The sequence below is a fragment of the Heterodontus francisci genome, chromosome 17 (genome assembly GCF_036365525.1).
Source record: "Heterodontus francisci isolate sHetFra1 chromosome 17, sHetFra1.hap1, whole genome shotgun sequence".
NCBI lineage: Eukaryota > Metazoa > Chordata > Chondrichthyes > Heterodontiformes > Heterodontidae > Heterodontus > Heterodontus francisci.
This window is the reverse complement of record NC_090387.1, coordinates 52,438,346-52,451,694: the sequence shown is the minus strand read 5'-3', so window position 1 is coordinate 52,451,694 and position 13,349 is coordinate 52,438,346.

Below are 13,349 nucleotides of genomic sequence, written 5' to 3'. Positions count from 1 at the left end.
GGGGACTGGTTGGACCTCAAGGAGGAAACGGAGAGCCCTCAGACCGTCCTGGTGGGTGATGGAGGTTGTAGAGAGATTGGACATCTATGTTGAAAAGGAGATGGTTAGGGCCAGGAAACTGGAAAATGTTGAAATGGCAGAGGGCATTGGAAGAATCAAAGATGTAGGTGGGAAGATGCTGGACAAGAGGAGAAAAAACAGTCGAGATAGGAAGAAATCAGTTCAGTGGAGCAGCAACAGGCTGAAATGATGCGTCAACCAGGGCAGTCCTGTTTTTGGATTTTTGGAAGGAGGTTGAAGTGGGTGGTTCATGGTTGGAAGCCTATGAAGTTGGAGGCCATGGAGGGAAGATCTGCAGAGCAGATGAGGTCATGACAGTGACAGTCCTGGAAACAGTGGCTTGATGTTTGGCGGTGGGGTCGTGATCAGGGGAGGTAGGAGGAAGAGTCAGAGAGTTGGCCCTCAGCCTCTGCCAGACAACAACAGCACCCCCTTTGTCAGCAGCTTTGATGAAAATGTTAGCATTGGACTCGAGGCAATGGAGTGCTGAGGGAGATAGGTTAGAGTGAATGATGGGAGCAGAGAAATTGAGACAGCAGATGTCACATTGACAATTCTCAATGAAAAGATCTAGAGAGGGTAATAGAGTAGTGGTGAATGGTTGTTTCTCAGACTGGAGGAAGGTGGGGTTCCCCCAGGGGTCAGTACTAGGAACACTGCTTTTTGAGATCTACATTAATGATCTAGACTTTGGTGTACAAGGCACAATTTCAAAATTTGCAGATGACACAAAATATGGAAGTATTATGAACTGTGAGGAGGATAATGATAGATATCAAGAGGATGTAGATAGGCTGGTGGAATGGGGGATCACATGGCAGATGAAACTTAATTGGTAGGAAGAACGAGGCGAGGCAATATAAAATAAAGGTACAGTTCTAAAAGGGGTGCTGTAACAGAGGGACCTAAGGTGTATGTGCACAAATTGTTAAAGGTGTAGGACAGGTTGAGAAAGTGGTGAATAAGGCATATGGGGTCCTGGACTTTATAAATAGAGGCATAACAGTACAAAAGCAAGGAAGTTATGATAAGCCTTTATAAAATACTGGATTGAACTCAATTGTGTCCAATTTTGGTCATCACACTTTAGGAAGGATGTGAAGGCATTAGAGAAGGTGCAGAAAAGATTTACAAGAATATTTCCAGGGATGAGGGACTTCAGTTACGTGATGTAGTGTTGTAGTCTTTTGAGATTGCAATTGTATTGTGCATTGTATACTCTAGAGGCTACTGTAGGACACACATGCTAGCAAAGGGAAAGTGGAAGGAAAACACAACAAAGAAGAAGCCTTTATGTTCAACAGCCTGCAGTCTCTGTCTCACATATCTTATACTAAACTTGACTAAACCTTACTTAAGTCCTGAGATCATTACATGTGGATAGATTGGAGAAGCTGGGGCTGTTCTCCTTAGAGAAGAGAAGGTTGAGAGGAGATTTGATAGAGGTGTTCAAAATCATGAAGGGTCTAGACAGAGTAGATAGGCAGAAACCTTTTCCATTGCTGGAATGGTCGAGAACCAGAGGTCACTGATTTGAAGTGAATGGCAAAAGAACCAAAGGTGACATGAGGAAAAACATTTTTATGCAATGTGTGATTAAGATCTGGAATGCACTCCTGAGAGTGTGGTGGAAGCAGATTCAATCCTGACTTTCAAAAGGGAATTGGATAATTACCTGAAGAGAAAAAAGTTTGCAGGCCTACGGAGAAAGTGCATGGGAGTGGGACGAGCTGAGTTGCTCTTGTAGAGAGCTGGCATGGACATGAAGGGCTGAATGGCCCCCTTCTGTGCTGTAATCATGAATGTAAGAGGCAAGAGAGAGAGATCCAGGTGGAGAGAGAATACTGGAGATGGGTAAAAGTGTCCACTATGCAGGGGGGAGGACTCCTGGCCAAAGAAGTGGACGCGGAGGCGAAAGCAATGGAAGAAGAGCTCAGCATCGTACTGGGCTTGAAATACATTGAAGGAGAGGCATAAGTGGATGAAGCAGAGGTCTTAGCAAAGAATAGATCATTCAGGGTCAGAGAGGGGCAAGTCAGAGGGTATTATAAATGGCTGCGTTTGCCAACAACACAACTACTAGGTGGTGCAGTACTAGCACATGCACAAATGCAGCCGCTTCCACTGAAATGTCACTGTCTGCGACGTTTCAGGCAGCTGCCAGAATTAAAGATGGCACTGCTCAATTTATCACAGAAAAACAACTTCAACCTAAAAATCCCCTCAATGGTTGCCATCACTGCCTCCATCCCACACCCAACAGTCCCCTGCTCTCTCCTGCCATTGCGCTTCTCTTTGCCGTACCTTCCTACACCTATCTTCTCGCAGCTTGCTCCCCGCTGGCTTCCTTTAGCCACTCACTCCAGCCTCACCGCTCCCCCACCCCCTCACCCCTCAGACACTCGCTCCAGACCTCACCACTGCTCCACCCCCTCCCCTCGGCTGATCGTTCCCCCCTTCTTGCTTCCCACCCCCCATCCCGCTCTCTGTCTAACCATCCCCCTCGACCGATCGTTCCCCCCTCCTTGCTTCCCACCCCCCATCCCGCTCTCTGTCTAACCATCCCCCTCGACCGATCGTTTCCCTCTCCTTGCTTCCCACCCCCCATCCCGCTCTCTGTCTAACCATCCCCCTCGACCGATCGTTTCCCTCTCCTTGCTTCTCACCCTGCCATCCTGCTCTCTATCTAATCATTCCCCGGTCTTGCTTCCTCACGCTCCCCCCCGCCTCTGCCACTCTCTGACTGATTGTTCCCCGCTCCTCGCTTCCCCCCACACCCTGCTCTCGGCCCCTCGTTTGCTCCTGCTCCCTCCTCACTCCAGCCGCCAGGCCGCACTGCTTCCCTCCTCCCTGCCACTCGCTCCCACGTTTGATTGTTCCCCACCATGCTACCCAAAGAAGCAAGGTGGGCCGTGAGGGGTGATGGGGCAACGTAGGAGCGAGTGGCTGAGTGGAGGGAAGCAGTGTGGCCTGGAGCCAGCGGCTGGAGGGGCCTGAGGGGCGAAGTGGTGTGTGAGCGGCCGATGGGAGGTGGGAGGAGCAGTGGCAAGGTCTGGAGCGAGCGGTTGAGGGGAGGAAGCAGCCAGTGGAGAAGCGGGGGGGTAGCAAGGAAGAAAGTAGAGAGGGTGGGAGCGAATGGCTGAGAGGGGAGAGCAGGGATGCTTGGGATGAGTGACTGAGGGGGACAGCGGCCAGTGGGGCGGGAGTGATTAGCTGAGGGGGGCGGGAGGAGCGAGTGGCTGAGGGAAGGCAGCGGTGTGGCAGGGATTGAGCGGGGTGAAGTTGTAATTGAAGCAGGGATGGTGGGAGGGAGCAGGGTACTGTTCGGGTGAATGGAGATGGCTATTGAGGGGTGAGGACGTCATTGCATGGTGACGTCATGTGCGCATTCATACTGGCAAGCTGGCAAATGTTCGCACGCATTGATGACGTTCGTAATCGCTCTGCACATGCTCTACGTTGTCAGGAGTCACTTTGATTATAAATACACAGCAAGCAGTGAGATTGAAAAAAGGAATGGGGTCAGAGGGAAGAAGTTTCCGCAGGGATGCCAGTACCCATTGGTTGTTGAAGCTTGAGTTTTTTCACATATGGAAGGAACAAAGAAAGTTTTTTGTTAAAGCGTCAGATGAGACAAAGAGTGAAATGAAACTGTGGACCAGGACAGCTTTGAGATAAAGTGTTTCGATGCTGCTGAAGAGAGAGGTTGAGGATGTGCATGTGACAGCACATAGCGTTGAGTGCAGATCTCAGGATATGGTGTAAAGAGCAGTTTGAGAAATGCTGCATGTCTAGGGGATACCAGTAATCGTGGGTGAATCCGAAATAAGAAGGGTCAAATTTCAGTTGGAATCTACATGAAATAAGTCTGAGCTGGAGACGGTTGCTAAGGAAGGAGATGTGACTTTGAAAGCGAGTTTTCATAGATACCTAATCAAACATGAGAAGGGAAATCGAAAGCATCTCCTTTTCCCTGGCACTATTATCCCTTGTCATTTAATCTCTCCTGCCTTCCACCCTATCACAGACCTTCCCTTTAATTCTCCATCCCCCCTTTCCTTGTCTCTGTATTTGCTTAAAACCTGTTACATCTCTAACATTTTCCGGTTCTGATAAAAGATCATCAACCTGAAATGTTAGCACTGTTTCACTCACCACAGATGCTGTTAGACTGGCGAAATATTTCCAGCAATTTCTATTTCTATTTTAAATTTCCAGCAGCTGCAGTATTTTGTTTTTTTGCATCAAATCATGGATCATGTTTATCAAGGCTAACACCGTTAGGTATTGCTACTTGCCAGCTCATACAGTTACCCGTGAGATTTTTCCAGATGCCAACACTAATATTAGATTGCTTGATTATGTCTATGTATCTCTTTCACTGCACAAACTGGGATGAATTTAATGCAGCCACCGAGGGCGGGTATGGTGGTGTTGGGGGACAGAAATCTGGCATTGTGATGTTGGTTCCCGATTTTGTCAGTGGCGGGAAAGCACAATGGCGGCATTGCCACCACAACTCAATGGGATCTATTTTAAATTGGTGATATACCAATTTACATGCATTAAAATATAATTACAAGTGATTTAATGATCGGGGTGTGTTTCTATGAACGGCGGATGGCACTCACGTGCCTCCGGATTCAGGATCAGTAAAACCTGGCGGCACTGAGGCGACAGGACACATTGCCAGGATGGGTAGGCAACTTTGAGCATTGCTGCATGGGGGAAAGGGCGGGTGGCGGGGGTGGGGGCAATTTGGGGGCCATTGTGGAACTGTGTTGCTTAAGGCTCTGCAAAGGGGTCTGGGGTCCTGGGGCCTCTGTGAGGGGATCTGTGATCCTGGGGTCTCTATGAGGGGGTCCTGGGGTCTCTGCGAGGGGGTCCGGGGTCCTGGGATCTTTGCGAGGGGGCCCGGGGTCCTGGGTCTCTGCAAGGGGGTCCGGGGTCCTGAGGTCTCTGCAAGGAGGTCCGGAGTCCTGGGGGCTCGGCAAGAGGGCTAAGTGTGGCTGTTGAGGGGTTGTGGTCAGTATAGGCAAATTGCTGTGTGATGGGTCTGTTTGCTCACACTGCTGGAATAGATGGTGGGCCATTGTCAAGGTTGGACTCTGAGGTCTATCAGTGACTGGGCCGACAGAATTGTCACATCCTCAGGTGTCAAGGCAGGAGGGCAGATGGGTTAAGCAGCATGCAAAGGAGGTAAGAGACAACCTCATAATGACTCGTTTACAGCCATCCTGGTTTCCATTCACAGAGAGTGAAATAAAGGCTCACCTTAATGCATGAACATATTGAACTCTGCATTCCATTTGTGGTCCCTGTCATGTGAGCAGCTGCAATGCATGCTAATGACCATGGGAGAACATGTGTTAATGAGGGTTATCATCCCGCTGGCATGTTAATGAGGGCTGTGTAAACCTTAACAGAAAATCCGGAGTGGAACCCCGAAGGTGGTCATGTGTCACCTTTGGCATGTTTCCGGCAGTTCCTGCAGCCATACCGGTGCCAAACATCGTGCTCTGCTCTCCTTTGGACCCCACCAGGAAGGCCAAGAGGGGGTTTTTGACGCTTGTGCAACTCACAACCTCCATACATCTGCCCAGGCATGCGCCATGGAGAGGTCACTCCATAGTCGCCTCACAACGACCAAAACAACATGGAAGGCAGCAGTTACAGGTTATAAGTCCAGCTCAATTGGCGTAGAGATTGGGCACCATGGGTTGCCTTTGTCGGTGGGAGAGGTCATCGCATCTCACTGGACAGCTACCGCCCGCCTCAAACCGGGCAGCTCCCGGTCAGTAAGGTTCTGTCCCGCCATAGTCCACCTGCTTCAATGGGTGCTTGGAGCTCAGGGTCATTGCCCGACAAGAAGACTGTAACATCGCACCAAACAGCACGACAAAAAAAGGAACCAGCCCTTTGTTTTGCAAGCTGGAATGTCAGAACTATGTGTCCTGGCCTGTCGGAAAACCTTACACAAATCAACGATTCTTGGAAGACCGCCATCATTAACAACAAGCTCAGTAGACTCAATGTGGACATTGCAGCACTTCAGGAGACACACCTCCCTGCGAGCGGATCTCTAAGAGAGCAAGACTACACCTTCTTCTGGCAGGTTAGGGATCCTGAAGAACCAAGACAGCATGGAGTGGGCTTCGCCATCAGAAACTCCTTGCTCAGCATGATAGAGCCACCTTCAAGTGGCTCGGAACGCATACTGTCCATCCGACTGCTCACCGCCTCTGGTCCAGCACACCTACTCAGCATCTATGCTCCAACACTCTGCTCCCCACCTGAAGTTAAAGACCAGTTCTACGAGGAACTGCATAATATCATTAGTAGCATCCCCAATACCGAACATCTGTTCCTGCTGGGGGACTTTAATGCCAGGGTTGGGGCTGACCATGACTCATGGCTCTCCTGCCTTGGGCACTATGGCATTGGAAGGATGAATGAGAATGGACAGAGACTGCTTGTGTTGTGTACCTATCACAACCTCTGCATCACCAACTCGTTCTTTCATAATAAAGCTTGTCACCAGGTTTCTTGGAGGCACCATAGATCACGTCGTTGGCACCAACTGGACCTCATCGTCACAGGGCGAACCTCTTTAAACAACGTTCAAATCACACGCAGCTTCCACAGTGCGGGCTGCGACACTGACCATTCCCTGGTGTGCAGCAAGGTTAGACTCTAACCGAAGAAGCTGCATCACCCCAAGCAGGAGGGCTGCCCGTGCATCAACACTAGCAGAATTTCTTATCCACAGCTGTTGCATAAGTTCCTAAATTCACTTGAAAAAGCCCTTCAAAACACTCCTACAGGGGATGCAGAGACCAAGTGGGCCGACATCAGAGACACCATCTGTGACTCAGCAATGACCAACAATGGCAAATATATGAAACAGAATGTAGACTGGTTTCAATCTCACTTTGAAGAGCTGGAACCTGTCATAGCCGCTAATCGCATTGCACTGTTGAAGTACAAGAAAGCCCCCAGCGAGTTAACATCCGTAGCACTCAAAGCAGCCAGAAGCGCTGCACAAAGAACAGCCAGGCGCTGTGCAAATGACTACTGGCAACACCTATGCAGTCATATTCAGCTGACCTCCGACACCGGAAACATCAGAGGAATGTATGATGGCATTAAGAGAGCTTTTGGGCCAACCAACAGGAAGATCGCCACCCTCAAGTCTAAATCGGGGACACAATCACTGACCAACACAAGCAAATGGACCGCTGGGTGGAGCACTACCTAGAACTGTACTCCAGGGAAAATGTTGTCAGTGAGACCACCCTCAATGCAGCACAGTCTCTGCCAGTCATGGATGAGCTGGACGAACAGCCAACAAAATCGGAACTCAGTGATGCCATTGATTCTCTTACCAGTGGAAAAGCCCCTGGGAAGGACGGCATTACCTTTGAAATAATCAAGAGTGCCAAGCCTGCTATATTTTCAGCACTCTACGAACTGTTTTGCCTGTGCTGGGATGAGGGAGCAGTACCCCAGGACATGCGCGATGCCAATATCATCACCCTCTATAAAAACAAAGGTGACCGCGGTGACTGCAACAGCTACCGTGGAATCTCCCTGCTCAGCATAGTGGGGAAAGTCTTCGCTCGAGTCGCTTTAAACAGGCTCCAGAAGCTGGCTGAGCGCGTCTACCCTGAGGCACAGTGTGGCTTTCGAGCAGAGAGATCGACCATTGACATGCTGTTCTCCCTTCGCCAGCTACAGGAAAAATGCCGCGAGCAACAGATGCCCCTCTACGTTGCTTTCAAAGTTCTCACCAAAGCCTTTGACCTCGTCAGCAGACTACTTCAGACTACTAGAAAAGATCGGATGTCCACCAAAGCTACTAAGTATCATCACCTCATTCCATGACAATATGAAAGGCACCATTCAGCATAGCGGCGCCTCAATAGACCCCTTTCCTATCCTGAGTGGTGTGAAACAGGGCTGTGTTCTCGCACCTACACTGTTTGGGATCTTCCTCTCCCTGCTGCTCTCACATGCATTCAAGTCTTCAGAAGAAGGAATTTTCCTCCACACAAGATCAGATGGCAGGTTGTTCAACCTTGCCCGTCTTAGAGCGAAGACCAAAGTACGGAAAGTCCTCATCAGGGAACTCCTCTTTGCTGACAATGCTGCATTAACATCTCACACTGAAGAGTGTCTGCAGAGACTCATTGACAGGATTGCGGCTGCCTGCAATGAATTTGACCTAACCATCAGCCTCAAGAAAACGAACATCATGGGACAGGACATCAGAAATGCTCCATCCATCAATATCGGCAACGACGCTCTGGAAGTGGTTCAAGAGTTCACCTACCTAGGCTCAACTATCACCAGTAACCTGTCTCTCGATGCCGAAATCAACAAGCGCATGGGAAAGGCTTCCACTGCTATGTCCAGACTGGCCAAGAGAGTGTGGGAAAATGGCGCACTGACACGGAACACAAAAGTCCGAGTGTATCAAGTGTCCTCAGTACCTTGCTCTATGGCAGCGAGGCCTGGACAACGTATGTCAGCCAAGAGCAAGGTCTCAACTCATTCCATCTTCGCTGCCTCTGGAGAATCCTTGGCATCAGGTGGCAGGACCGTATCTCCAACGCAGAAGTCCTCGAGGCGGCCAACATCCCCAGCATATACACCCTACTGAGCCAGCGGCACTTAAGATGGCTTGGCCATGTGAGCCGCATGGAAGATGGCAGGATCCCCAAGGACACATTGTACAGTGAGCTCATCACTGGTATCAAACCCACCGGCCGTCCATGTCTCCGCTTTAAAGATGTCTGCAAACGCAACATGAAGTCCTGTGACATTGATCACAAGTTGTGGGAGTCAGTTGCCAGTGATTGCCAGAGCTGGCGGACAGCCATAAAGGCGGGGCTAAAGTGTGGCGAGTCAAAGGGACTTAGCAGTTGGCAGGAAAAAAGACAGAAGCGCAAGGAGAGAGCCAACTGTGTAACAGCCCCGACAACCAATTTTATCTGCAGCACCTGTGGAAGAGTCTGTCACTCTAGAATTGGCCTTTATAGCCACTCCAGGCGCTGCTCCACAAACCACTGACCACCTCCAGGCACTTACCCATTGCCTCTCGAGACAAGGAGGCCAAAGAAGAAGAAGAAGGTCACATTGGCATTGCTCTAAGGGGGAAGGGGGAGCTCAGCAGCTCATAATTAAGGAGTGGCTTTCAGACAATGAAGTCTAATGATTTGAATAAAGGATTTTTCAATTGTTTACCAAAAAACATATATGTGACACCTGTGAGATGCAAAGTGTGGCTATGTGCACTTCTTAATATGTTTGTTGAGTGCTCCTACATGGTGTGATCTCTGCAACAGCAGCTGGACTGGAGGCAGGCTGCTGATCAGGCTGTCCCTTGGCCTATGATGACTTTGGCAGGCATTCTCTGACTGCCTGAGGCCTGGAAGGCCCTGGCCGCCTGGCGATGTCCTGGACTGGTGCAGGACTCTCCTTAAGCATTGCAGCTGCTGCAGCTGAGCTCACTGGCGGAGAGGCTGAGGAGCTGGTGGCCACACTCAGAGCACCCTGAGGGGAGCCCCCAGATGTGGAGTCTCTCTTCTTCCCTTTGAAGGCTCTCTTGTGCCTCCCTGCTCACCAGAGAAGGACCAGGAGTTGGGGAAGGCTCATTTTGCCACTTCAACATTGAGCTCAAGGCCAAGGCGGTAGTGTCCAGGTCTGCACGTGTTTGTGGGATCTGGTTCTCCATGACGGTTGATAACCTCTCGATGGAAGAAGCCATGCACTCATAGGCCTGAGACAAGGCAGCAGTCCTTGCATGGATGGACTCCTCCATCATCCGCTCATGACTGCATATGGCCTCTGGCAGCTCCACCAGATGTTGCCTTACCTCTCTTTGCACCTCTAGCATGCCCCGTGCTGTCGACACCAGAGGCTCGTCATCAGCCTGGGGCTCAGCATGGGTCTAGCCAGCCATAGTCCTCTGACCGTCAGAGACTTCAGCTGTGTCAGCCTCAGCCAACTGTTCAGGTGCGTGCGTGGTGCTCTCACCAGCTTGTGACCCTGATTCTAACGCCGAGCGGTTACGCACTGAGGTGAAAGTATCTGCACCGGTGGAGGGTGCAAGAGAGTCGTGGGACGATGCATTCTCTGAGCAGTCCTCCTCCTCAGAGGTGGACGAATGTTTCCCTGTGGCTGCGGAATCTTGCGCACACCAACCTGCATGAGAGAACACAAACATGTGCGTGGTAGACTGTGCCGATCTCCTGATGGCGCTATGTGGGCCTCCAACTTTAATGCGCATGCCGATGGGACCCAATCTTCACTCTCTTGTGCAGGGACTCCAGTCACCCCATCAGATAAAGTGCAGCCACCCTGGGTGCCCACCAGCTCCAATGCCTCTTCCTTGGCGGAGGTGAGTGGATGTAGATGGGAGCCCTCTGCCAGTCCAGGTCTTCTCCGTCCTATCATGGGCCGTCTTGTCCTGCAAAAGGAAGGATGGAGATAGTAGCCAGTTCTGATGAAGGGTCACTGACCTGAAAAAATTAACTCTGCTTCTCTCTCTCCATATATGCTGCCAGACTTGCTGAGTATTTCCAGCATTTCTTGTTTTTATTTATTATTATTGGAGATAGTAGAGAATGGCAGACAAATCAACATGACAGTTCTGCTCATGTCAACCCCTCGTTCCCTACTGGGGGATCTGATATATGTAATGCCAACACTCACTGTCAGAGAGTTGACAGGGTGAGCTGTGAAGGAAGGTGGCTTGTGGCCGAGTTGCAGCCATGCATCTGTCAGGAAGAGGTGAACTCTATCCATTCAGCCAACGGCACAGTACTGCTACCCTCTCCATGTCGCGCAACCTCCCGCATTGTCACATGCAATGCTCAGAATGGTGATTGGTATGGAACACTCACCTTGGCAGAATGCAGGAGGTTGTTGACCCTCTGGTGGACCCAGTTGTGCTGGGTGACCCCACTGTTGCTGACCTCCTCTGCGATCTCCACCCAGGCTTGCTTAGTCAGGCAGGAGGACCTCATCTTGCCATTGCAGGGAACAGAACCTCCCGCATTTCCCTAGCAGCCTGGAGAGGAATCTGCGGGGCGACATCCCTGAACTGTGGGGCCACCCTGTGTCTGGCCTCAGCCATCGTCTTCTGCCCTCCTCAAGGTTGGAGGTGGGGTACAGGAACCAGTCAGGCAGAGTTGTTGGCTGCACAAAGCTGACAATAAATCCAAGTCAGGAGTGAATGCAGGGCTGGCAGACCTTTAAATATGGCGGCAGCACCTTCTCCAGAGTCATCTCAAGCTGTAATCAACAACTCGCCTCACACTCCCCGACACTTGATTAGGGGGATTCCCAAACCTCCCCTATGCAAAATGGCCACTGCTGCGTAATCACGGTGGTGTGACCGCCCACGTGAGGAATGCGAATGGTACCCTTTTCCTGGTGGGTCCTCATTAAATTCAGCCCACTGCTTCAACTTGCACCATTCCATCCAGCTATACAGGTTCCTTTTTGCCATGTTAGAGTATAAAACTTGAAACAGTATGACTTTAATTCTAGTGATTTTGGTGTATTTGAAGATGTCGCAGTGTGTGTGTGTATATATATATATATATATATATATCTGTAAAACAAGGAATGTCTACATGTAACAGGTCACTGTAAGTGGGTTAACGTAAGTGGACTAGATTCCTAATGCCCTTTTTAGTACCTAAGCAGTAAATTTTACTCTTTAGTGCATATTCCCATTCTCCGTTTTTTGTCCATAGTGTACAACTTCGTATTTATACATGTAGCATTTTCCATGTTTGCCCACTCCCCTAATTAATATGTTCTTCTGCAGCCTTTTGCATTTTCTCTGACAATTTTACTCACTTTCTCCTTTTTATCCTTCAGCCTTGCTTCTATTGATGTCACCTTTTTATCCTTAATTCCAAATGCTAAATTTCCACAAGTCTTGTATGTAGCAATTTATCAAATACTTTTTGAAAGCCCAGATCCTGAATTTCTTTGAATGTTTTGCCACTGCAGCCTCAACAATTTCACCGGAAACCTCTTTTTATGCGTGTAAACATGGTTACTGGTGTATAATCACTTGAAAAGTGATCTCCCTTTAAGAACTCAGTATGCTAATGAGCTAAGTACCAAGATGTAGTCATGTGACTAGAAGCCAGACTCACTCTGCACTGCAACATCCTAAACAAAGCTTCTGTATACAGTTTGCTCTGTGTCATATATACTAGTTTAACTGTTAATAAACCCTCTAAAGGTATTCAAGGAACTGGAATCCACATACCTCATTGTGTTGCTTAAGATAATACAAAGAAACTCATGATATGGTGGCAGCAGTGGTGAAAAGGTAAGATATAAGCTTGAAGACCACAGGTAAAACAGCTGTGAAAGCGACCCTTCCGACAGCCAAAAGAGAGGAAGTTCGAAAGAAATTCTGGCCCAAACAGTGGAAAGAAGAAAAATGTTACCTCCAGCTGTGGGAGACAGAGCGCTGAAAGACAGGCTACAAATAAATTCCTGTGGTCAGGTAAGTCATTGTACCGATGGTCAAGGAATCCCGGTTTAAAGAAAAAGCATTGAACAGCTTAAAAAATTGACTTTTAAAGGCTTCGTAGAAGAGAGAAAAAAAAACAGGGAAAACACAATACCTCTCTCAGGCTGATCAAGGTCGGTGCCATTACAGGAGGCATCCAAATAAAAGCGCATGAAACCCTGAACACAGCAGAGTCTCCATTCACACAGCCAAAGCTGAAAAAAATCATTAAACCAGTCAAGCGTGAAAAAGATAAACAAACTCTATCAAAGAAAAAGCAAAGGGGAAAACCCTTGAACGGCCTATGGAAAAGCTGTCTAAACATACAAACAAAGTGCTGAAAGACAAAAAACTGTCAAGCACCTGTTACACACTGTCAAAGCAGCGAGCCTGGAAAAAAGAATTTCTTAAAAAGGGAGCAGCACAGAGTTAATAGAACAAGTTTTAACACAAGTTTTAAGTCACAAATAGACAAGTCCTAATACGTACAGTGCTAAAGGCACACACAGAGCTGGATAAAGTTAAATATAGAGCAGAAAAAGAAAGATCAGCAGAAGGATGGATATCAAATTCCCCAGCATGAACCGTAAGGCCATTGATATCCTATCCAAGTTCAAACTTTTTAAACTAAGAATGCAGTTATGCTTCATAGACCAAGCAGTTGCAGAACCAGTGAAGCAGGCTGTGAAAATACTGATAGCTGTTGGAAATGAGGGGTTATACAGAATCAATACCTCTGACTTATCTG